This window comes from Parus major, chromosome 13 (assembly GCF_001522545.3).
Source record: "Parus major isolate Abel chromosome 13, Parus_major1.1, whole genome shotgun sequence".
Classification (NCBI taxonomy): domain Eukaryota; kingdom Metazoa; phylum Chordata; class Aves; order Passeriformes; family Paridae; genus Parus; species Parus major.
The window spans coordinates 5,998,353-6,021,179 of NC_031782.1; the positions used below are offsets into that span (position 1 = coordinate 5,998,353).

At 44.0% G+C, this 22,827-nt stretch overlaps 1 long non-coding RNA gene across 1 annotated transcript in view; it reads right to left on the reverse strand.

Annotated features, from left to right (window-relative positions):
- LOC107210885 overlaps positions 1 to 22,827 on the reverse strand; it is a 142,998-nt gene that overhangs the window by 96,700 nt on the left and 23,471 nt on the right. The window contains exons 2-3 of the long non-coding RNA XR_004499358.1: positions 15,857 to 16,021; positions 13,002 to 13,145 (exon numbers count right to left, since the gene is read on the reverse strand). This is a non-coding gene — a long non-coding RNA (uncharacterized LOC107210885). The remainder of the gene's footprint in view (positions 1 to 13,001; positions 13,146 to 15,856; positions 16,022 to 22,827) is intronic.

A 22,827-nucleotide genomic window follows, 5' to 3' on the forward strand; every position in this document is an offset into this window, starting at 1 on the left:
CAGCAAGGCAGGGCTCAGCAAGGCAGGGCTCAGCAAGGCACACAAAAAACGCATGCAGGCCATGTCCAGGTGGCTCTGCTGAGCCTTGTCCCTCCACAGGGATGAGAGCAGACAGGGGTGTCACTGGCTGTGTCTGAGCTGTGAGACCCAAAGGCATTTCTGAGACAACTTTGTCTGTCTCAGCCTTCCCCTGACGCCACATCAGCTGTCCAGCAGGCTCCCCCATCCAGATGATGTCAGGACAAGCCCCTCAGGGTCCATCACAGGGTGCACCTCCCCTGCAGCTCTGGGGCACATTTATGACCCATTTGGTCCCTGTCTGCTCCCATTAATCAGGAGGGAGGTGACTGCAGTGCTGCTGTGGCCTCAGTGCTGTCCACCAGTCCTCACCAGCTCCACATGCTGTGCAGCAAAGCAGGCACATCACCCATCTCTCCAGAGCATGCTTCCCCTCTGGACAAGGACAGAAAGCCCCAAATGTCACAAGAGAAAAAAGAAAAAATTCAAAAAAAAAAAGAAGTTTAGTTAAAAATGCCCAATTTTTTCCCCCTGCAACTAGAACTTACCTCCCTGAGCTCAGATGATCTTTGTCTGGACTAAGGCTCAGATTCTGGAGAAAACTCAATTCTCTGTCGCTTTGTTCATGACATTCAAGCTTTCCAGGACCAGATCAACTACTACTCAGTGCAAGCAGCTCCCAACTCCATTCCAGAAGTACAACCACAAAAGAGAATGTCTGATCAGGTTTATGCCAGTGTGGCAGCTCTTAATGCCATAATCATGTTACCACAGGCAAACATGATCCCATGAAAGGTGCCAAGTGTGCCATAGCCCAGAGTTTTCAGATCTCCAGCTGGGCCACTGGAGCTATTGGCAGCTGGCAGAGGATGACAACCTACAGGCTTTTCCATTTCTCTGAGGAATATGATCAGTCCAGCCTAAGCCCAAAGGTTGTGCTCATGAGATCTATCTGAGCAGTGATGTGCATCTTAGCCACAGGTGTTTCTTCTAAAATATCAATACACATGCATGCACATGGACAGTGTTCCTCCAAGTAATGGCCATACCTCCCTCACTTCCACCCTCAGAAACAAGACTGATGCTCAGTTCCTTCCAAAACCAACCAGCAGCACCTTATTGTCAAACAAAACCATCATATGGGTCAGTACAGAAAGCTGCAGTGTCTATAGGCCTCAGGTTCTCTTAGCTGACCACCCAAAAGTACCTCATGATAAATTAAGGACTTTCCCTTTGGTTTGAAATGGAAATATTATCACCTGGTAGCCATGCTCCCCTCCTCATTTCTTGGAGTACATGTGGATTCTCCCCTGCCTCTGTATAGAAGCATCACCCCAGGGGCACTGGCAGGGTTTTAAGCCCGTGACAGATAACCGTGTCCCTCCAATTTCCTGGCTAAAAGCTGCCTAAGTTCACGTAGCTGAGCACTCCAGGGAGCCAACTGGATAGCAGTTTGCTTAATAAAAGTTGCCTTTATACAAAGATCTAAATCCTATTTTCCAAGAACTGGCAGGGGATTTTCAGGGTGTAATCCACCTCCTGCTGACCCTCCACAGCAAAGAAATTTCTCACTTGCTGGGCGTGAATTTTTTCCACTGGAGAGCAATACAGGGTTTTTCTGGTAGTGATGGGAGAGGGGAATGTGGGAGCACCTGAGGATTGCCACAGGCAGAGGAAAAAGGCTGGGCTTTTTCCATGTCTGCTGAACAGCCTGTTATCAAAGACAATAGGATAGAGAAGGGATTACAGAAGAGGCTGCAATTCGCTGAAATTTTGCCCAGGGAAATGATTACCACGTTCAGTGTGGAAGTTTGAATCAACAGACAGGTCTCTGAAGGACCTTGGAAAGCCCTTTTTGTTGTTTCAGGAGCAAATTCTCCTATGATCCTATCATTGTTCAGAGGATCTGAATCGCTCCCAAGTAAGCCCTGGGGATTCCCAGCTGTGCTGAGACATCTCCATTCTGATTTGAAAGTGCCACTGTGTCACCCTTCTGCCACAAGGAACAGTCACCTGGGTGAAAATGAGGCTGGTATGACAGGAGTGATTAAAGCTTGGAACAAATACCCATCAATGATTCAAAATATTTGAGGAAGATTTACTCGTCTCTAGGGCCTAAAAAACCATCTTGTGCAAGGCTCCTTTTCCCAGGAAAGAATTCACAGTGGTCCTTTAAGCCTCTGAAACATATGCAATGGATTATTAACAAATGTGAGTGGAAGGGTAGCTCAGTTTAATGTCACCTTTGTGTACACACAGGCTTCCATCCTTTCTTCACAGAAAGATTATCCTCCCCACAGATAGATGCTGGAAGTCATCCAAGAGTTTAAGAACATTCTTTCATTCACAGGTGTTTTTGGAGCTTACAACAGCAGTGCTTATTTGGGAAGATGATGAGGGAGAGAATTGCCTTGGCCCTTCAATCAGCTTTTGCCCATTTCACATCAAATTGCTATCTGATAATACTCAGTGAAAACTGGAACACTCTAATGCAAACAGAAATGGCTTCAGCAGCCTGAAGAAACCCTAATGACACAAAATAAATGGAAAGACACTGAAGCATGCAGTGCACCTCGCTGTCCTGGTGGACAAGCTGAATGTGAGCTAGCAAATGTGCCCCATGGCAAGGCAGGACCACAGGCTGTGCCAGCAGGGCAGTGCCAGCAGGTCAAGGCAGATGTGGTCACTCCCTTCTAGTCAGCACTGCTGACACACATCTGGAGTCCTGTGTCTGGTGCTGGGCTCCCCAGAACAAGAAAGGCATGGATGTGTTGGAGGGTGTCCAGCAAAGGGCCAGGAAGTTGTCCAAGGGACTTTATCTGCAAGGGAATGCTGAGGGAGCTGGGGTTGTTTAGCCAGGAGAAGAGAACTCTCAGGGACACCTTATCCTTACTGATACCTGAGGGAGGAAATACAGATGGAAGGGCCAAACTCTCCTCAGTGGTGCCCAGAGTCAGAAGAGGCAAAGGGCACAAACCAAAATACAGTAAAGGAGCACCTGCCATGACTCTTGCCTCCTCCCAGAGCAATATCCCACATGGCAGCACCATCATGGCATTGATACTGGAGAAAACATCTCCATTTCTCACCAGACCATTTCCCTGGGCTTAGACACAGGCATGAGAAAGTGCCCATGCACCTTGCTGAGACATTCGGGGTGCGAGGTTGAATTCACCAACAAAGCCTCAACAGCTGCAGAGAGAGGGAGAATATCAGAAAATGCATTTAGCTGCTGACAGCAGCCCAACAAAGGATCAGCACAAAGACATGCAGAGCTTGTGACAGGGATGCAGGGGGTCACTCTGGGACTGAGGGACCTTGGTTACAACAGCAGGCTGGAGAAGTGGAGCTGGAATCTATAGAAGGAGAAGAAATTATGACCTGACTGAGTGATATCTGTTCCAGAGGGACTGAGGAAGGAAAAGAAGCTACAAAACTGCTTAAGACTGTATCAAACACACAGAATGAAGACCATGAACTTAAAGATGTGGAAAGGTCATGCCACAAAGGAGTAGAGGTGGAAATCAAGAGAAGCAAAAATAAAACAACTGCAGTGGAGAGTGCAATGAGAAAGAGCAGGATAAAAAATGCTGGACAAGAATACTGACAAGTCAAAAATATCGATTCTGTGCTTCCTTAGCCAATAAGGTTGCCACCATGGGATCTGGGGAGGATGGAGGAAGTTCAGAGATGCAATCCACTGTTCCCTCTCCTCCAGACAAAGGCCAGGGATAGCTCACACCTGTACAAATATTGCAATGACTCTGCAAACCTACATGGTTTTTACTGTCATGAGCTTTCTTTAATGGAAAAGAAAGATAGTCTGTGGCTCCGAGATTTTCTTTTTTTCTCACTTATTCAGCCCCAGCAGATCCTCACTCAACCCTGATATGCCTCAACACCTCTTGCAGCCCAAGTGAGTGCCTACACCAGACAGAGAAAAGGGAGAAGAAACCCATGACATTTTCTTCTCTGGGACAGCTAGATTGTCTTAAAGCCATGCTGAGCAAATGACATAAGCTGCCTTTTCCAGCCTGAGAGATGACCCCCTCTTTCCTCTTCATCTATTTCATTAGCTCTGAATTATTCTTGTTGCCAAGACATTTGAAAGCAAATTGCCAAAAAGCTTCAATTGCTACCCCCAGCATCTGATTCCCCAACAGGACTCAGTGCCCAGTCTGATACTCATCAAGACATGACTTGAAGGCAAAATATCCTAACCAAGAAACACTGAGGGGGAGAGGCAGAACATAAGGCAGGAGATACTTTACATAAAAACCCAGCAAGACTTACTAGAGTATAATTTTTTTTTCATTTGGGGGCCATTTCTGTATTCATTTGGACCTAAAAAATAGACCCAGGAACAGGAAGCAGCAAAGAGGGGGTGTAAGCAGGGGGTGAGAACACAGAGATCTGCTATCATCCTGTGTCAGTGTCTTTGACGGGACAAAGCTCTGGAGAGGGTTTTAGTTGGAGAAAATGCTGCCCCAGTGATTCACAACACTGGGAAAATTAATCAGCTACTATTAAGTCGTCTGTAAGCATGTACAGCTCCATGAACACACAACCTTTTATCATTATTACTGAATCACAACACAATCTGCCACCAGAGTCTTCCCAGACCCTGGCCAGGACTGAAATAGCAGGGCCCCTGGCTGTGGAGCCTGAGCTGCCACTGTGAATGTGCACAGGGAGGCTGCAGCAGCCGGGAGGAGCAGCTCCAGAACCTGCTCACAGGGATCGCTGCTTCCAGAGGAGCTTTTCCTCTGGAGTAGGTGCAGTGGCAGTACTGAGAGAGTGAGAGGAATCCAGGGTGGAAGAGAGAAGAGAGGAGCTTGGGGTTGGACAGACTGTGTATTTTCAGAAGAACCAAAGAAATCAGGAGTGCTGTCGTGCCTGCAGGTCAAACCCAGGGGACAGTAACGGAGCTGCAGGCTGGCTCTGACTTGCAGGTGCCCCAGGCTGGAGCTGAGGCAAATTTGCAGATTTGATCAGGAGATCAAAGAAAGCTTGGCTCAAGTGCTTTTCAGCTAAGGGAAGAGACATCTCTTGTGCCTGTGACAGTGCACTACATGCTATAGATTCAAGCCTGGCTACAGAATTCCCTCCTCTTCAGAAGAGACAAACAATCAGACAAAGTCCTGATTTGGGCTGCTCTGGGTGAGGGTTGGCTGTCCCCAGTCCTGGACTGCACAGTGGCAGGATGTGTGTCCAGTCTCTGCTGGGTAGCACACGGATGTTGCACTACAGGAATTATTCAGGATGAAAAAGACCTCCAAGTTCATTGAGTCCAACCTTTGACCAAACCCTACCATGCTACTAAACCATAACACTCAGGGCCACATCCAGTCATTTCTTGAATACTTCCAGGGATGGTGACTCCACCACCTCCCTGGACAGCCCATTCCAGTGCTCAGTCACCCTTTCAGTGATGAAATTCTTCCCGATGTTCAACCTGAGCCACTTTGACATGCATCAGAAATAGACACAGGATGTTATCATTTGGTCTGGAGTGGAGTCCCCAAACTTCCAACTTTTTCTTGTTGTGCTGCTGAGGGCAGCAGGTTGAAAGGGTTTTTTAACACTTGCTTGGCAGGCAAAGATGGGCTTCAGTTGCCTGTTTAGCGTGCAAATGCACTGAGACAGAAAGAGCACATTTCTCCAGGGGCAGGAACCGTGCTGGGCAGTGAAAATGGACCAGAACCTGCCAATTACCCTGGCACGCACCATGGGATCAAACAGGGCAGCAAGTACAGCACAGCTGAGCTCTCCTCAGCCCCTGTCTCCCCTCAGTGCTGCCTGGTAATGAAGTCATTTTGGCCAGCAGGACCCACAGCAGATGGGCTGTCACTCAGGGCTGCCGCCTGCGCCAGCCGCTCCTCGCCGTGAGAACTTATTAAGGTCGGTGTTTTACAAACGCAATCAAGGAAGAGAGCTTGAGCGGTGTTATGACAGCAATAAAAGTGTGTCCTGCTTCGTCAGCACTTTGGAAAAATTAGTTTAAATGTCCTCAGTGGCAAGCAGCATTTAGTGCTGCTCAGCGTGGGAGAGGGAGGCAGCAAAAAGAGACTACACAGGCTTTTTAAAAATAAAACTCAAAGCAAGTTTGGCACAATGAGTAAATCACAAGCAACCGTCTCCCTACAGTGCCCCCCTGCATGAAACTCCTTCCTGAGATAAATCAGTGCCACGTTTAGCCAAACACAAAAGCAGTGCCAGCTCTTGCTGCATATTGCACCACCTTCCTCCAAGATATCAGAACTAGCACCTCCACCTCTTCAGAGAATTGCAGTATCTTATCTTCCACTGCACCACCAGGTTCTACAGTGCCTGATACCACTGTCTCATCATGCCTACTGTGCATCTTTTTTCCTGGCTCTCAAGTCTACACTGCTGTGCAAACCCCATGGTGAACCTTAAAAATCAATTCCAATTACAGAACCTGATTTTCCCTCCGTCCAAAATGTGTTTTTTTTCTAGACAGACTTCCAAATTCTGATCCAAAGTGTGTTTTCTCTTCCTTTCCTCTTTCAAAAGAAAAACTGGATCAGGTGACTTACAAATTTCTTTTGAGGGGCTAGAAGACAGGAACGATATATATCCTCACCACTTTTCTTAAAAATAACCACACAGACAGACAAAAACAATAAACTAAATAGCATCAGAAAGAAAAAATGCCTCAAGGCTTGGACCTAAGCAGTACAGCCCCAAAATACCAGTTTGATTTAGCTGGAAAAAAAGGGCAGCTGAAACAAAACACAAATAATTCTGCATCATCTCTCCAGAGCATCCTTCCACAGCCACTGATGCAGCTCCCTTTCTGCAGGGAGGAGAAATCACACCCCCATACTGACCTCCCTGTACACTCCCCCTGCCAGCCCTTAGAAATTCATGGTCTGCTGTCCCTGGGCTGCTGCTGAGCCAATTTGCATGAGGGAAACAGTAAATGTCACACCAAAACACTCACAGTGGTATTCTCCCAAAGCAAATAAAGCTCAGGACCAGCAAACAGAGAAAATTACGCCCACAAAGCAGTCATAAATCAGCCACATTCCAGACACTTTGCAAGTTTTGTTGTCTCACAAATATTTGGCAGATTCAAAGGTTTTTCTTTAGACAAAATGTACTGTTTTCTTACTTCCCCACTGTGAAGCTTAAAACCTTACAGTACAAAGGATGCTGTCACCCTGATAACACAGGACAAGGGACACCTCCCTCTTGAGGTGGGAGATATAAGGTTCCCCTTCCCAGTCATGGCAGTAAAAAGCTGGAAAGTCCCCAAGGAATTATAGATTCATTTAGAATCATAGAATCATTTGGGCTAGAAAAAAATATTCAAGTTACTTGAGTCCAACCATTGATCCAGCACTGCTAAGCCCACAACTAAACCATGTTCCCAAGTGTCACATACACATCTTTTAAATCTGAGGCCTCAGCCATGTGCAGGTGCATGTTACACTCTCCAGGATGAAATGGGAAGTTGTTTGGAGACTAACATTTGGAATCCAAATTTGGTGGGCTGAACTTGGGGTGGGAGATATCAGCTTTTGATGTGATGTATCCAAGGAGTGGGGAACCCCTCCTGTCCCTGGGGAACAGCACCTAATGCATCCCCAACTAAAAAAAATTCTATTTTTTAATGGAAATTAACCAAAATTTGTCTACATGCAGCTCCATTGCAGGTGAGGGACCAGAGCAGATTCTTCACATCAGACTGAGAAACTCCATAATAATTCCCACTGAAATTGTCACAAACCACTTGGCCTCCACTGCAACAGCAGAAGACACCACCTTTCTGTGTATTTCCTTTCCTCTCAGCTCAAACCAGCATATTTTCAAAGACTAAAACTCTCTCACTGTGGTTCAGATAATGGAGAATAAAAGAGGAAAAGCATATATCAACATGCCCAGTCTCTCCAGCCATCCAGAAAGAAAGAAGGTGCTTAATATGACCCTGGCAAGGGTCAAAACTACCTTTGATAAATCATTCATTCTCCTGTTTCCTGGGAGTTCTTCTTCCAGATCAGTGATGTTCTGGGTGAGGATTATAGTGGATATTTTTCCCCTCTCAGAGCAAGATCAGCCAGCCCTGGCAGACACAGCCTGTGATGGCTCCAGCAGCAGAGACAGAGCTCAAGAGGTCGATGCACTGCAAGCCTCAGCCTGGTGGTCTCAGGAGCAGGCTGGGACAGTGAAGGGACAAGCTGGGGTGGGGCAGGATGGGTCCAGCCCATCCCTCACCAGAGAGAAGACTGATTTCTCTCTGTGTATCTAAGCAAACCCAGAATGTTAAACAGCTTCTCTTCCCTCCCATTTCTTTATCAGTCTTTTTCTTAAAAACAACCCCATTCTCTCTCCTATCAGCCTGCCTTACACCGTTGTCCCAGGGCTCTGTGTGCACCTAAGCTAAAAGCTCCTGAGAGCACATGCAGGCACAGGGTCAGATTTCAGCAAGCAGTGAACTGAGACTCTGATCAAGATGCTCCACTTTGTGCAATACATAGTTCTGGATAAATGATTCACACAAAACTAGTCCCAAACTACAGCACATATCACAGCTCTGCCATTTAGGTAATGCCATGACCTGCTTTTATGGCCCTTCCCTCCACAGTATTCTGGTGCCCAAGCTGAAGAAACAACTCAGATCACAGGAAAGTGAATTTCAGGGTAACTAGAGAGGAAAAGAAAGAAAGAAGAGGGAAATGTATGTGGCCTGGAAGCTGCTCACCAAACATCCAACATTTTTCCAGTGTGCCTGAGGGTCCCAAAAGTTTGTTTGGGGGGTGAAAAAACCACAATAAGCAAGGACAAAAAACAAAACAAAACAACAAAACTAAACAAAAATACACCCCCCCCCCAAAAAAAAAAATCAACCAGAAAACCAAAATAAACAAAACCAGGCAAAGCCAGAGAGCAATGAATCAATAGATTCATTTTGCCCAAAACTTCCCAGCATATAAATCTTGGCACAAACCCTCTTCATGGAGTTACTGTACTTTCTTCACCAACCTCCTCACAGCTCCAGACATTCAGATGCACCAGGGTTCTTCCAGCACAAGAGCCTCTGCCAAGAAAACACAATTTCCCCATGTCCTTCCTCTCCCTCACTGTCACATTCCAAGCAAGCCAGAGCTTGGCCCAGAAGATGCTGCTGTGACGGAGGAGTTCAGACAATGCAAGACTGATTCAGCACCTCAGCACCTCACACAGAAGCACTGGGCAAACATGACCTGTACTGGGAGAGAGGAGACTCAGAGGTGACCAAGGGAGAGCATAACTCTAAAGAGAGCTCATGAAATGATATGAAACTGTTTAGGGCTATGCCAAATGTGGGAAGCAGGTGGCATAAATGAAAAAGCTCAGGAAAGGTCAAGCCTTGGAGCATTTGAATGAGGATCTCTTGGTGCAGGGAAGAACTGATCTGAAACATACTCTTGCCAGAGGCAGCAGGGAAGAAAAATCAAGTAAATAGTTTTGAAGGAATTGGAGGATGGAATTCATCTCATTTTAAGCATCTAAAAACGAAGTGTGTAACCTGGGCCTGTCATCCAGGCTCCCTCAAGAGCAGAGAGAGAGAAAGACACTTTAGAGGGCAAGTAATCCTGGCTACCTGAGAAAATGCCTGTTAACATTGGATCCAGGAACTGGCTCAGAGACGAGGGGAGGAAAATCCCAGCCTTAATCACTGCAGAGCTCCTGAGAAGGTGACAAACATTTGCCAACATGAATTTAATGAGGTGTCTCCTTGGAGTGGCACCCCACCAAGTTTTAACAGAGACTGGATGTGAGTGTGGCAATGTGCCAGCTTCAGCTAACCAGCAAAACTCAGCAAAAACAAAACAAAATGGCCTTTAAATACCTGGGGGGGTTAATTTGAAAAAAAAAAAATAGATGGAAAAAATACAAGGGAAGATGATGAATGCTAATGCAATAAATGAAGAAAATATATTATCTTCAATTCCTCTTTGCCAGGATCTGTAGTTATTTTAGAAGGAGATTGGGTTATGAGATAAATTTCATTTATTCCTAATAAAAGAAGAATGCTACATTTTTGTGACAAGTGTTTTTCAATATGCCACCTGGATAGTTGTAGTAACAGGTAATAAAAATGAAATATGATAGGATTTCCAAGAAGATCCCAGCAGTTAACAAGGGAAACGATTTCATAGCTCTTCCTTAGGAGGTGCCCAGATTTCCCAGGGATAACAAGAAAGCTTTAATCAGTCCCTTTGCAAGGTGTGTAGGGGAGGTTTTCAAGGCTGGCTTTATCCCTGTCCTAGTTGTAGCTGTTGCTTAAGAAGCAGCAAAGTAAAATCAGAGCACTTGGCTGGATGAAAACCTGCACAGCTGAGCAGCAGTGGGGAGTGCTGGAGCAGGGGATCACAGAAGGAAAGATGAGTTTTATTAGGAGCACCACAGGCTCAGCAGCTGCAGTTGTCCTGGGTCTAATTCTTATTTTACCTATATAGACAAACATGGTTTTAGCTCCTCTTGAGCCATGGACTGAGCCTGATCCACACTGTTCCAAAGGCAGCCAGGAATTGCACAGCCCCAATTCCCAGTTTGTTCTCCGCAGATTTACATCTGTACAGTGCCTTTATTACATGTCATGAAAGCTGTCTGTGAAGAAGAAACATACTTGAGATGCTTAAACAAATCATCCTTCTATGTTCTGACTCTACATTAAGGCTCCAAGTGAATAAAAGGCATCAAATCTGCAGTTTCTTCTCCTGGGCCAGCTTCTGTTGGTCTTTGCATTTTGTGTGAGTTTCTCCTTTCTTTTCAAACACTTTTCCCCATGCTAACAGAGCTGCTCCAGCACAATGGGACTACAAAGGAGCCAGGGGGACCCTCTCTCTGCTGTTGTCTGCAGCCAAGAGAGCAGCAATGCTGTAGCAAGTGGCAGTGACTGTGCAATGCATAAATCATAGGGACAGTATTGTCTCTCCTCCCTCTGCACAGATCCTATATATCACCATGACTCAATGCAGATCTCCCAGTGGGGACTAATTCCAACTTTTAATGCACTTTCCATCTGATTCCTCCGTGACAACAGATGGGTCTCTGTCCTGAGATATTGCATTTTGCAAACAATATATTAAGCACCTCTGTTTCAGTACAATTTGGTTTGGGGACCCACTACTAATCCCATTTCAGTGGTTTGAATTGTACATTTTACCACTGACAAGACAAAACCCCTCCAGTCCAATGGCCATCATCTCTTCCCCTCTCCTCTACTTTTTCTGGTTGCTTCACCAATCTTCCTGGATGTGATAAATCATGTAAATTTAATTTAGAGATTATACCCCTGGCTTTAGAGGCAGACAAGGTTAGCTCTCTGCTTGCAGCCTGTAGCCCACTAATCTTATAAAATTCCTCCATTCCCACTTGGCTGGAAGTGCTGTTGGAGAGTGGAGGGAAGGCAATATCTCCTCTATAAATTGTTTTTGATTTTTGTTGGACACTTGCAGATGGTGTCCTGGTCAGTATCCAAACTCACACTGCTGCATAAGGATAAATCCTGAAGCTTTTCACAAGCCCACTGTATTACAAGCTTTATCTCAGCGGTATGAAGTTGGTGCTACCATTTCCAAATTCTTCCCAGTGTCTCCAGTCAGTTATAAATTTCTTTCAGTTACATTTTTCCACAGACTGAGCAGTTCCTGAGTCCATGTGCATGTTTGCTGCCTCCTTTTTGTATGACTGGAGGCCAACAATCCTTCCCTAAAGAACTACCAGATCTGCAGAGGACATGCAAGAAATAGGGGAACTCCTGATATCTACAAAAAAACCCATCATTCTTTGCCTTTCAGGATTTTTTGGCCCCAGGCTGAGGGTTACAAGCACTGACCAAGCACATTACCCATGCAATCTTTCCTTCATCTATAAATTCCCTTTCTAAGGAAACAAGTAGCACCAGCAGGGGATTAAAATCAGTTGTTTCATGGGCATCCCAGGTGGTTGTCCTTCATCTCCTTTCCTAATATTTCTGTTAGGCTTGGATAGTTTTTATTGGCTTTTTTTCTCTTTGCTCTTTCTCACGCCTGAGCAGTTCTTGGCTTCAGCAGGCACAGAAACAGCAGTTTTATGACATGCATTTTTTAATGTATCAAAACATGTTCTTTTGATCCATTTTTTAAAAAGCAAACTCTGCTCAGGAAAGGTTAATAAGTTCCCCACATCAGCTGGATGTAAGAGAGGTGCAGATGTTGCTGAGAATCGAAACTCTCACCTTCAGAAGTCAGCGGGGCCAAACAGGAACCTTCTCAGGTACTGCCTAAGCTACAAAAACTTGCTGGACCCTCTAAGAGCTGGCCCAGAGTGCTGACAGTCTGGCACATGTGAGAGCAGTTTATATGAAGTTATGACAGTTCTATGAGCTCCACAGCAGCTGCCCAGACAATTCACACTGGCAGCTTTCTCTAGCTTTGAGTATCACACATACAGGGAACACGCTGGAAGCAAACACAGACCAGCACATCACACCCTCCTTATGCAGCAACTCAGCATTTGCACATCCAACACTAAAAAGAAATTGTCCCCAGCCCAAAGCCTGTGTTCTCTTTGCTGGGTGACCCTAAAGAAGGGAAGGAACCAGCCAGGATCCCCCAGGTGCTGTGGCAGGGCAGTGCCCACTGCAGCTCTGCCAGGATAGCTGCGGTGATTTGCGAGCACACAGCAAATTCTCTTTGGCCTTCCACACAAACCAAGTCATGTCACTAATGGTTTTTATCAAGTTCTTTAGAGCTTTAGTCCACACTGAAGTTAGGCATCTCAGCATATTCCAAATTTTACAGGCAAGAAGCTAAAAATTCTTTTATTTTACTTCTTTCCCTTCAATTCAATGAAGAAAACAATGAATGCACAAAATACATTTTGTTTTATTACTCCCAAAGTGGATTTCCCTGGGATCTACCTATCTACTTGCATAGATATAATGACTTTTTAAAGAGCTTTTTGAATGTGAAAGGCAGAAGACTTACCAGACAGAACAGGACGGAGAATCCCATGGATGGGACAAGGCTGGGATTGGAGGCAGTAGGTAATTTTGCAAATTGTGCACCTTGGTAGATTGCAGAGGAGCACCCTCAAGTCAAAGCATCAGTAAGAGAAGAAGGCTAGAGAGCCTGGAAAGCAAGAGGAGGACATTTTCATTTAAATAAACACACAGCAGATAGGAACTAGACACATATATTAAGCTTAGGGTTTTAAATCAAGCCCAGAACACCAGTTTAGAATCATAGAATTGTCCAGGTTGGAAAAGACTTTTGATATCCTCAAGTCCAGCTGGTAACCCAGTACTGCCAAGTCTAGCACTAAAGCATCATATCTATATGTCTTTTAAACAACTCCAAGGATGGTGACTCTACCACTTCCTTCAACAGCCAGTGCCTCACAAAGACAGCTCCTGGCACCTTCTCACTGCACAGGGCACAGCACCACTGATCCAGATGCTCCCTGAACTAGGCTAATCCCAGATTTGTTTCAGAAAATTTTAGGGATGTTACAGTTCATTTATTAACATGGGAAGGATGATGCAAAAATGCCAGAGCCAACAGAGACTGGACAGACAATGGTGCATGACTAGCCAAGCTTGCCAAGAAATCAACATGACAACTTTTATCACAGCACATCACAATTTTTCATGGTAGTGATCAGAAATAAGTCAGTTTTACAACAGAATTGCTCTCAGCCTCTGCTTTTTCAGAGCAGCTGATGTCTCTCAGAATCCTTTGGAAAACCACTCAGCCTTGCAGCTATCACTGCTTCTTCTGTCTTCCACACTCCTCTCTTTTTCCAGGAGTCCCTGAGTCAAGCTGTGTTCCTTTCCTTTGACTTCATGCTCAGCTCCCCAGCAGCTGCAGATGGTGTCACCCAGGAGGGAAGCTGAGCAACAGCTGGAAAGTGGCAGCAAACTGGAAGAAGAGGGCTGGGAAAGCCCTGGGCTCAAGGAGGGCTCAGAGGGGACAGCAGCATTCCCTCATGATGCCACTGTTGTTGTTCAAGGAAAATAATATCTCTTTTCCTAACACTGTCTTTTTATTGACTGCAGTGTCAATAAAAGCAAAGAAATGTTTAGAATCAAACCAAACCAGCCCTGCTGCAGAACCCTATGTTTCTGAACACAGGGGACAAATCAAAGGAAAGGTCTCTGCAAAGAAAATATCAGAAAACTGTGAAGCCATCCTTTACAAAAATATTGAAAATAAGAAAATTAATTACATTAAACATCAAAAATTACTTTTAGGTCCCTCACAGAGAGGCTACCATGACCTCACCTCTGAAGATACCCACAAAGCAAAGTAAATGTTATCCTGCCACATTGGATTCCAAAGGATACTTGCACAGGATAATAAAGAAAGAGGTGGAATAACGTAAGAAAAAAATAAATTCCTTGCTTAAAAGATGCTGCATATCATATATGCATAAAATATCATCTTAAAACTAACCTATATTAATTTTTAAAGTGGAATTTTAAATACATAACTTTAAAAATCTGGCATAAGTCTGCCTCCATCCAGATCAGCATTTAGAGACTTTCACCTATGGAAAGGTTCTATTTTGAGGAGCAGCCCTGACAGCAATGAAGCTGAATAAGGATAAATTTAAATTAGGCAGAAAAGCATCATGCTTAGATGAGAACAAGGTCCTCCCAGGAGGTGGTGTTTAACAGCCTCTGCGTTTGCTGCAGGAAGGACACTCTTTTGCATTGTTCTCTATAGGAAAGTCAATAGCCTGGAGAAAGATAGATTATTGTTCGTTACATCTAGAAGAGCTTTTATTAAAAAAAAAGTGTCATATTCACAGGGCATTTGAGGGTAAGCTGATAGTTTTAATTTCCCCTCTAGCTCATTTCCCATTTTTGGGAAAGCTGGTTAGAGAACAGAGTTGTCCGTGTGAATGCATGAAAGTCACAGAGCAAAGGAAAGGGAGTAGTTGCTCCCCCACATCACATCTCCAAACCACACAGCCTTCCCAAAACCAGCCTCAGCCAGAACCCTGCACACAGCCAGGGCTTCTCCACTCATGGGAACAGCGCCTGTTTTAGGGAAAAACTCTCAGAAATCAAGCTCACTTTAAAACTGGGTGTTCAATGACTCACAGAAAGCAGCAGGTGAAGGTGCCAATCCTTCATGCTATTCATCCCTTCCCAAGAGCTCCCTGTGACCTTTAATTCCCCCACAAAGAGGCACCAGAGGGTTTGTTTTGGCAATCCTCTCCCAGCACAGCAGTTTCTCCTGAGTCTGAAGCTGTTCTGGGAACCAAGAGTGATGCTCTGGACCAGGGGCAGGAGAGCTCAAAGAGCCAAGCAAGGGCTCAGTATGACAGCAACAAGCAGGTAATGGGCAAGGAAAAGCAGAAAAGCTACATAAAGAAAAAATCACCTTCATTTTGCTTCTATTTTTCATCCAAACTTGCTGAATTTCATTATTTGTCCCATTACAAGACACACTGTCCAGGTACAAGCTTCCTGGAGAAGAACTTTTACGGCTAAGACACTCAACTCTACATGAGGTTATTTAGAAGCCAGTAAAAATTGGCACCCCAATCTGTTTTGTATCCTAAACAAAAACACTGATGGAAGAAAACAGTGCTTACAGTGCCTGTAAATGTCTTATTCACAGGAAAAACAAAGCGCTGTAGGAAATGAGGGACAAACACGGATGTGGTAACTCTTAAAGCCACTAATTAACTGAACACTTAAAAAAATCCATTTCTATATTAGCTTCTGCCCTTATGAACAGTCACAAATTGAACCTCAAGGTTTAATGGAGGAGAAAATTTTACATATTTTTATTGCTAGGGGTGCCGAGGCACAGAGCAGTGAAATGCTCACCATCTCATCTTGGTGTTCCCTTCCACTCGCTTCCTTCCTCTCCAGAAAACAGGGTGAGGAGCCAGGAAAACCCTTCCCAGGGAGGCTGTGCCTCTGGGTCAGTGCAGAATCAGTGAGGCAGGGATGTGATGCATGGAGCACAACCAGGAGTCCCACAGGGGAGCACTGAAAGGGAGACAGATGACAGCAGTTGTCAGGGACAAAGCTGTACATAAGGGAACACACAAAAATTCTGCACAAGGCAATAAACACGAGGCATTCTCTGCCCTGGAACACCCTGGAGACTCAGTGTTTCAGGAGGGACATGTCCTGTTTCTACTTTGCATGTTGGATAACTTGGGAACAGTTCTGAGAACATGATTACCTGGATCCTGAATTTTCTGTGTGAGACTCTGTGAGTGATATTTGCCTCCCAGCCAGGACACTGCTATGGAGTTCTTCTGCTTAAGCAGAGTGAGGAGTAAATATTTTCATTTAAATTATTGTATATTCTCCTCTCTCTGTCTGTGAGTCCTCACCTCCAGGTTCACTGACACACACCCCTGTTCCCTGACAGCATCCCAAAAGGAATCCTGCATCTGTGGCAGCAACACCACATCTCTGTGCAGGTTGCAACTAATTACTACAGTATTAACTCCCGAGACAAAATAATCCTCACAAACTCTATTTTCCTCCACTCCAGGAGGAATTCATTTGGCCTGGCCTTTTGCTAGCAAATATTTAGCATCCCATGTGCACATATTTAGAAAGAATTCCTCCCAAATCAGTCAACTGGAAGTGATTTCCCCGAGGAGGGATGAGAGAACAAACACGTGCCAGCTGTGAGCCGCGCTCTTCACTGCACTCCTGGAAGGCACTCGGGTACCACAGAGCTGCGAGCGGCACAGGAATCGAGGTGGGACACAGCCACCCATCCACATTAAATTAATTTTCACTCTGTTTTCCTATCAGGTTCACTGCTGCAAAAACAGAAGGGATGAGGTTCTGTGGAGGTGGTTTACAGGGTGAGAGAGGATGGCAGAACAAGGTAAAGAGAAGTGCTAAATACCAGTTTTGTTGTTTATTGTTCATCTTTGCTCTCTTTTAAAACTTTTGCATAGCAGTGGTCTTGTAGGAGAATTTCTGGTTATGGCTGTGAAAATATTACTGCTACTTTTTTATATCTACTTTGTGAGAATTTAGCTGGTCTCAGACAACACTGGCTGCAATCTTTTCATCTCAACAGATTCACTGTGGGAAAGCCATTGGCACAAAACTGATTTCTCTGTTTCAGTAATATTATATCAATTAGAATGAAAAAAACCTATGGATCTTTTGGGAATTTGTACTTCTGGGGTTTTTTTATTTTATCTTGGAATGCTGACAGTTCACTGATATTACTTCCACTTTTCTATTTTCACATGGAAATATTGTGAAATCAATCACAAATAAAATTTTTGTTGAAGATAATAATTTGGGACAAATCATAAGGTTGGATTAAAATACTGGTTTATTGTAAAACAAAATTACAATGAAACAAATTAAGAATTGGAAATAGCATGGATTAATATAGAAATATTTATAAATAATTATTTATAATTTTTATATAAATTAATAAGAAAACCTTGCTTATATAAAGTTTGAAACTCCAAAATTCCTAGGTTTCTACAAAAAAGACTCTCAGAAATTATTTCACAGGAATACAGGAGAAAATAATGAAATGTCAACACTCCCTATGAAAACGACAGAGTGAAATCATCCATCTCTCACTTAATGCTTGATAACAAGGCAGGAAAGATGCATTTTAGGGCACTGGACTGGAATATAGAACATTTCTATTCCAATTCCCAAATGGACAGAGATTTTTGGTTAGACTGTGGGCTTTGCTGTGTCTCAGTCACCAAAGCCGTGAAATGCAGTAAGAAAACACCCCAGCTATTCCCTGACACAGTTACTATGATAATAAGGTGGCATACAAATTCCTTGGATTCAAGCCAGCTCCTTTTAGCCGCTCTCACCTGCTCCCAACAGCAAAATGTTTACTGATAATAATTACAAGCTGAGATCACCAAAGCTGCCTGGGGGATTTGGATGCCCACGGGAGCTGGCAGCTCCGAAGTTCTCCGCCCGTGGGTTTTACTGATACTCTGATTGATTTCTCCCACCACCCCAACAACACAGCAAGTGCAGGCATGCAGAACAGCAGGAATATTTACAGTGATAACATCTTCATGTCAGCAAGGCAGGGAATCCCACTGGGCTAGAGGCTTTACAAGCAGCAGTAAATAAGAACATCCTGTCCAATACAAACACTCTGCAGTTCTGGTCCACACCTTTGAGTAGGGACAATTCCCCAGCACCACTGTACAGAAAATATGACATTTGAAAGCTCATCAAGAGTCACACAAACCCAAGAGCCTGCTCACAGGATCTTCCTTTGCACCTATGAAAGTAAATCTTTTCCAAAACTCAAATCTCAATCAAAATTCTCTATTCAGAAATATCCCTTCCTAGGTTATCACCTTCCTAGTGCAGCATCTTCTCCTCCCCAACAACAGAATTGTTGATGTTGCTTTTGTAGCTGGTAAATAAATCAGCTGCTGTCAGGTCAGATAAGATTTTCTATCAGGTGGAGGTACAGAGTTTTCTAGTGGAGAGCAGCAGTGTGGGAGAGGAAAGGACTCACAGCACTTATTTGCTGTATTTCTGTTGTATTTGCTACATTTCTATTGAACTTCCTAGAATAAAGCTTTCCCTTAGGAATGAAAGAAAGAAGCCCAGAGGTCAGGTGGAGAAATTATTGCTGTGCCTTGGGTTTTAGTCTGACCCTTTAGTCCTCCTTCCCTAAACTCAGAGGCTGCAGACAGAGCAGAATTCCTCCCAGTAGCACAAAGTGAGGTGCTGAGGGGGACCAGCAGCACATTCCCAGCTGAGACAGAGATTTTTTCACTTTTCAGGTCCATGGAACATGGCTCAAATTTTCAGCAGGCTGTAGCTACCTCAGGGACTGATTTCCTACCAATCCTAAAAGAAATAAGGAAACCAGTGCCTCTCAGAGAATGAGAGGGCTCCAGGTTTATGAACCAGTTTGTCTGCAGACAGCTTTCATTGCTGAAAATGATCCACCACAGACCCTCCCACTCTCCATGACCTGGATGCTACCTAAGGTGTAATTAACCCTGTGCCCTGAGCACGGGCACCACCAGCAGCCTCACTGCTCACAAAAGCCTCTGTCAGACACGGGGCTGATGGAGTTTTGTGCTGCTCTGACTGTCATATGCTCACCCTGCTTTTGTACTGTGGCTGTCCCAATTTAATGAAGAGGGAAAGGGCTCTCCCACACTGGAAGATGTCTATTGATCCAATTTCTCTTTTTTCTATTCTTTTGTTTGGAAAGTTTCTTGTTAGAGTTACAGTCCTCTGGTTCTCAGGGCAAGCAAACTTTCTCCAGGACAGCAAGCAAACAAATAAGCTTTTTCAACCCAAGAGTGAGGGAGAGGGAGAAGACAGGAAGGAGTTAGACTGCCCACTCTAGCATTGTCTCCTTTGCTTCTCCTCCCTCCAAGCCAGATGCCCAGGAAGGCTCATGTTCACCATCTCTCCTCTGCTTTTCTTGCAGAACACACAATGGGTACAGAATGGAACAAAACCCTCCCTTTCCATGTAGGAGTAATTTGCTTACACTTCCCAGCTTCTCAGAGGATAGGGGAGGGATGAGATCCTCTCTTTGTTCTTTAATGCTTGGGACATCTGTGTAAAAAGAGACTCTGTTATTGAAGCACTCATTTTTACACTCAGTCTCACTTTGAAGCTATAATCCTCTGTGAGCTCCATGTCAGTCACTGCTGGAGGAAGGGCCTGGAGCTGGACTCTGCAGGGCCAGAACCCAGGTCTGAGCCTCCATGTGCACAGGGAGAGCAACCCTGAGATTCCTCCTTTTCCTTAGGTGGGTTTGGATGCTGGGACCAATATCGGTATCGCTGCCATTGTTCCAGAGCTGAGGAGCTGCTGTGGAGGGCAGCAGGCCTCTCCCTCGGCAGACAGGACACTGGGGCGTCCCATCCCCAAGCAGGGTCACCCTGAAAACTAAAGCCTTCTGAAAATGTTTTCATAGTTTTAGTTACTTCCCCATGAAAGTTCTATAAACATAAGTTGTTTATCACATTCCTTCTAAGAAACGTCTTTTGATGGACATTTCTCATGACCAGTGTGCTTGGGAATGTGGTAACTTAATTATCCAATCCCTGCTCATTGTTGAGAACCTATAAATACTGGAGTCAGAGAATAAAAGTTGGTTCTTTCCTGTTCTAACACTAAAAAGTGTTCGTGTGAATCATTTTGTGTCCTTTAGCAACAAAGCAGCCCCCTGGAAACTCCAGAGGGGCACAGAGCAGGCCGAGGTGGGAGAGCCCCACAGGGATCCTGGAGCCCAGCTCCTGGCCCTGCACAGAGCTGTCCCCAGGAGTGCCACCCTGTGCCTGGCATGGCTGTCCTGGAGCTCTGGCAGCTTTGGGGCCGGGCCCATTCCCTGGGGAACCCCCTCCAGTGCCCCAACACTCTCTGGGTGAAGAGCTTTATTCTTATATTCTAGTATTCTAATATTCTAACTCTAAACCTCCCCTGACACAGGCCCAGCCCTTCCCTCATGACCTGTCACTGCCACCACAGATCAGAGATCGGGGTCTGTCCCTCCTCTTCCCCTCCTCTTCCCTCCTCTTCAGGAGGAAGCTGTGGACTGTGAGGAGTGTCTCCTCTTGTCCAGCTGACTGGACCAAGTGCCCTCAGCTACCCCTCACACCCTTCCCCTCAAGGCCCTTCTCCATCCAAATGTACCCAGAGCACATCACACACACCACACAGGGCACAGGCAGAGAAAGCTCCTCTCCAATCAATGCCATGGACTCAGTGAGAGACACAAACCTCATCCTCTGCGTGCTGATGGAAGCAGCAGAAATTTTCCAATTTTTAAATTTTTTAAAAATTATTTTATATTTTCCTAATATTATTTATTATATTATTATTTATTATTATTTTATTTTTAATTTTTAATTTTATTTTTCTTATTTTTTATACAGCAAATATTTATTCTGTATTTCCTTTCACACAGAAGCACTGAATAAACCTGATTTTCCATATACAGCAGAAACAGCCTCGGTCCCACTACAAGGAGATGAAATGGCTTTGTTGTACCCAGGATTCCTTTGTTCCAGTAAGGAAGGAACAGCAAGCTTAATTAAATGCATTAGTAATCACAAGGCAGTTAAATATCAAATGTCATTAAAATACAGAATGCAACAGAAGCCTAAAAAATTTTTGAATTATAAACATAAATGTATGCATCAGAATAGGTAAAGTATTTACTGTTAAAAGGTGGTAATTTTCTGGGAAATTGCTCCCCCTTCATATTTTTCTGGGTTTTTTCTTTTCATTAGGATTTCTATAGACTTTGGCCAAAACAATTTTCAGAGTTCTGGTTTTGAATTATTATTGCTGTTATGCTGTGTTTCACACATCTTATTTCTGAAAGCAATCCCTGTTAAAATAGCATTTGTTTTGCTCAAAATTTTGCAGATTATTTCACCAGAATCTAATTCTGATAATTCATATAATTTTTAAATTAAAAAAAAAAACAACAGAAAAACCCAAAAAACCCCAAACAATGAACCAGCACAAATATTTTGGCATTTTAGGTAATTTTTATAACAGAGAAAAAAAAAAAATACCAGCCTGGTATTGACCTCTTTTAGCTACCTGCAAGCAAACACACTGTGGAAAATGCCAGTACACACTTTGTCCCAAAATGCCTCTTTATCCACATGTCCAACCTGGGAGAGGACACTTTTCCTCTTAAGAGGAGGCATTTGTCTGGTCTGGGTGTCCCCAGGTAACCCCAGAGAGATCTCTCCATCCTTGGGGTCGATTTGAACAGGATGGAGTTGGAGCAGTGGTTTAATAGCACCAGTCCATGAAGAAATCCCATTCACCCCCTCTCACTTTTGTGCTTTAAATTACTTATTAACTTTTACTGCTTTTTTTGTCAATTTGTCATTTGTGAGGATTTATTCCCATTTTAAAGTAGAGTATAAATAACACCCTATCAGAAGGGGTTAATAAGGCAAAAGAATACTTAAAAGACTTGATAAAAGCTACACAACATGTTATGATTTCTGATCCACTATCAGCTGATCTAACCACTTGTGTTCACTGCCTCTGAAATACCAAACAAACCATGAAATTAAAAATCCCCTGTACCCTACCTTTTGTACACTGAAGAAATCAAAGGATCCCAACAGAGGCTTAATTCCTTACTGATAAATGAAAATTGCTTTTATTCAAAAATTCTTTTTGAAGGAAAAAAAATCCTGTATTTGGTATAATAAAAGAATAGCATAGATGTTGCAATTTAGCTAAAAATATACTGGCTCATAAAAGGTACAAGCTTGGCATTGCTCCTTCAAAAGTTAAATATTTTTGTCTCAGGGAGAAAAAAAATAGAATCTAAGAACATTTCGATCCCAAGGTTAGTTCTAAAGTAGTTTGAAATTTAAGCCATATAATGGCAATAAATTTCCAAAGCTGTAAAGCATCTAAAATGGAAACTTGAAATATGATTAAATTTCCCATCACCTGGCTAGGCCAGCCTCTTTTTGACATTGTGGCTTCTCCACTTTTTTCAGAGTGCCCAGTTGTGTGTCCAGCCTGCTCCAGTCATGAAGAGCACGCTTCTCTTACACAGTGTTGTTGTTTCCCTGCTTCTCACTTCATGCAGGAGACCCATGTGGTGATTGTTGTAGGCAAACCTGGCTGAATGTAGGGCTGACCTTTACTGAGGTGCACTGAACAAAAATAGCCTTTTTTATATAGAAATCTCCTCACTGGTATCCTCTTGAATCAAAGGAAATTGAATTTTTTTAAAAAAACAAATAATTAACAAGGTAAATAATCTGAATTCTTTGTGTAAGGTGGCAACAGATGCAGATCTCCAGCATCCA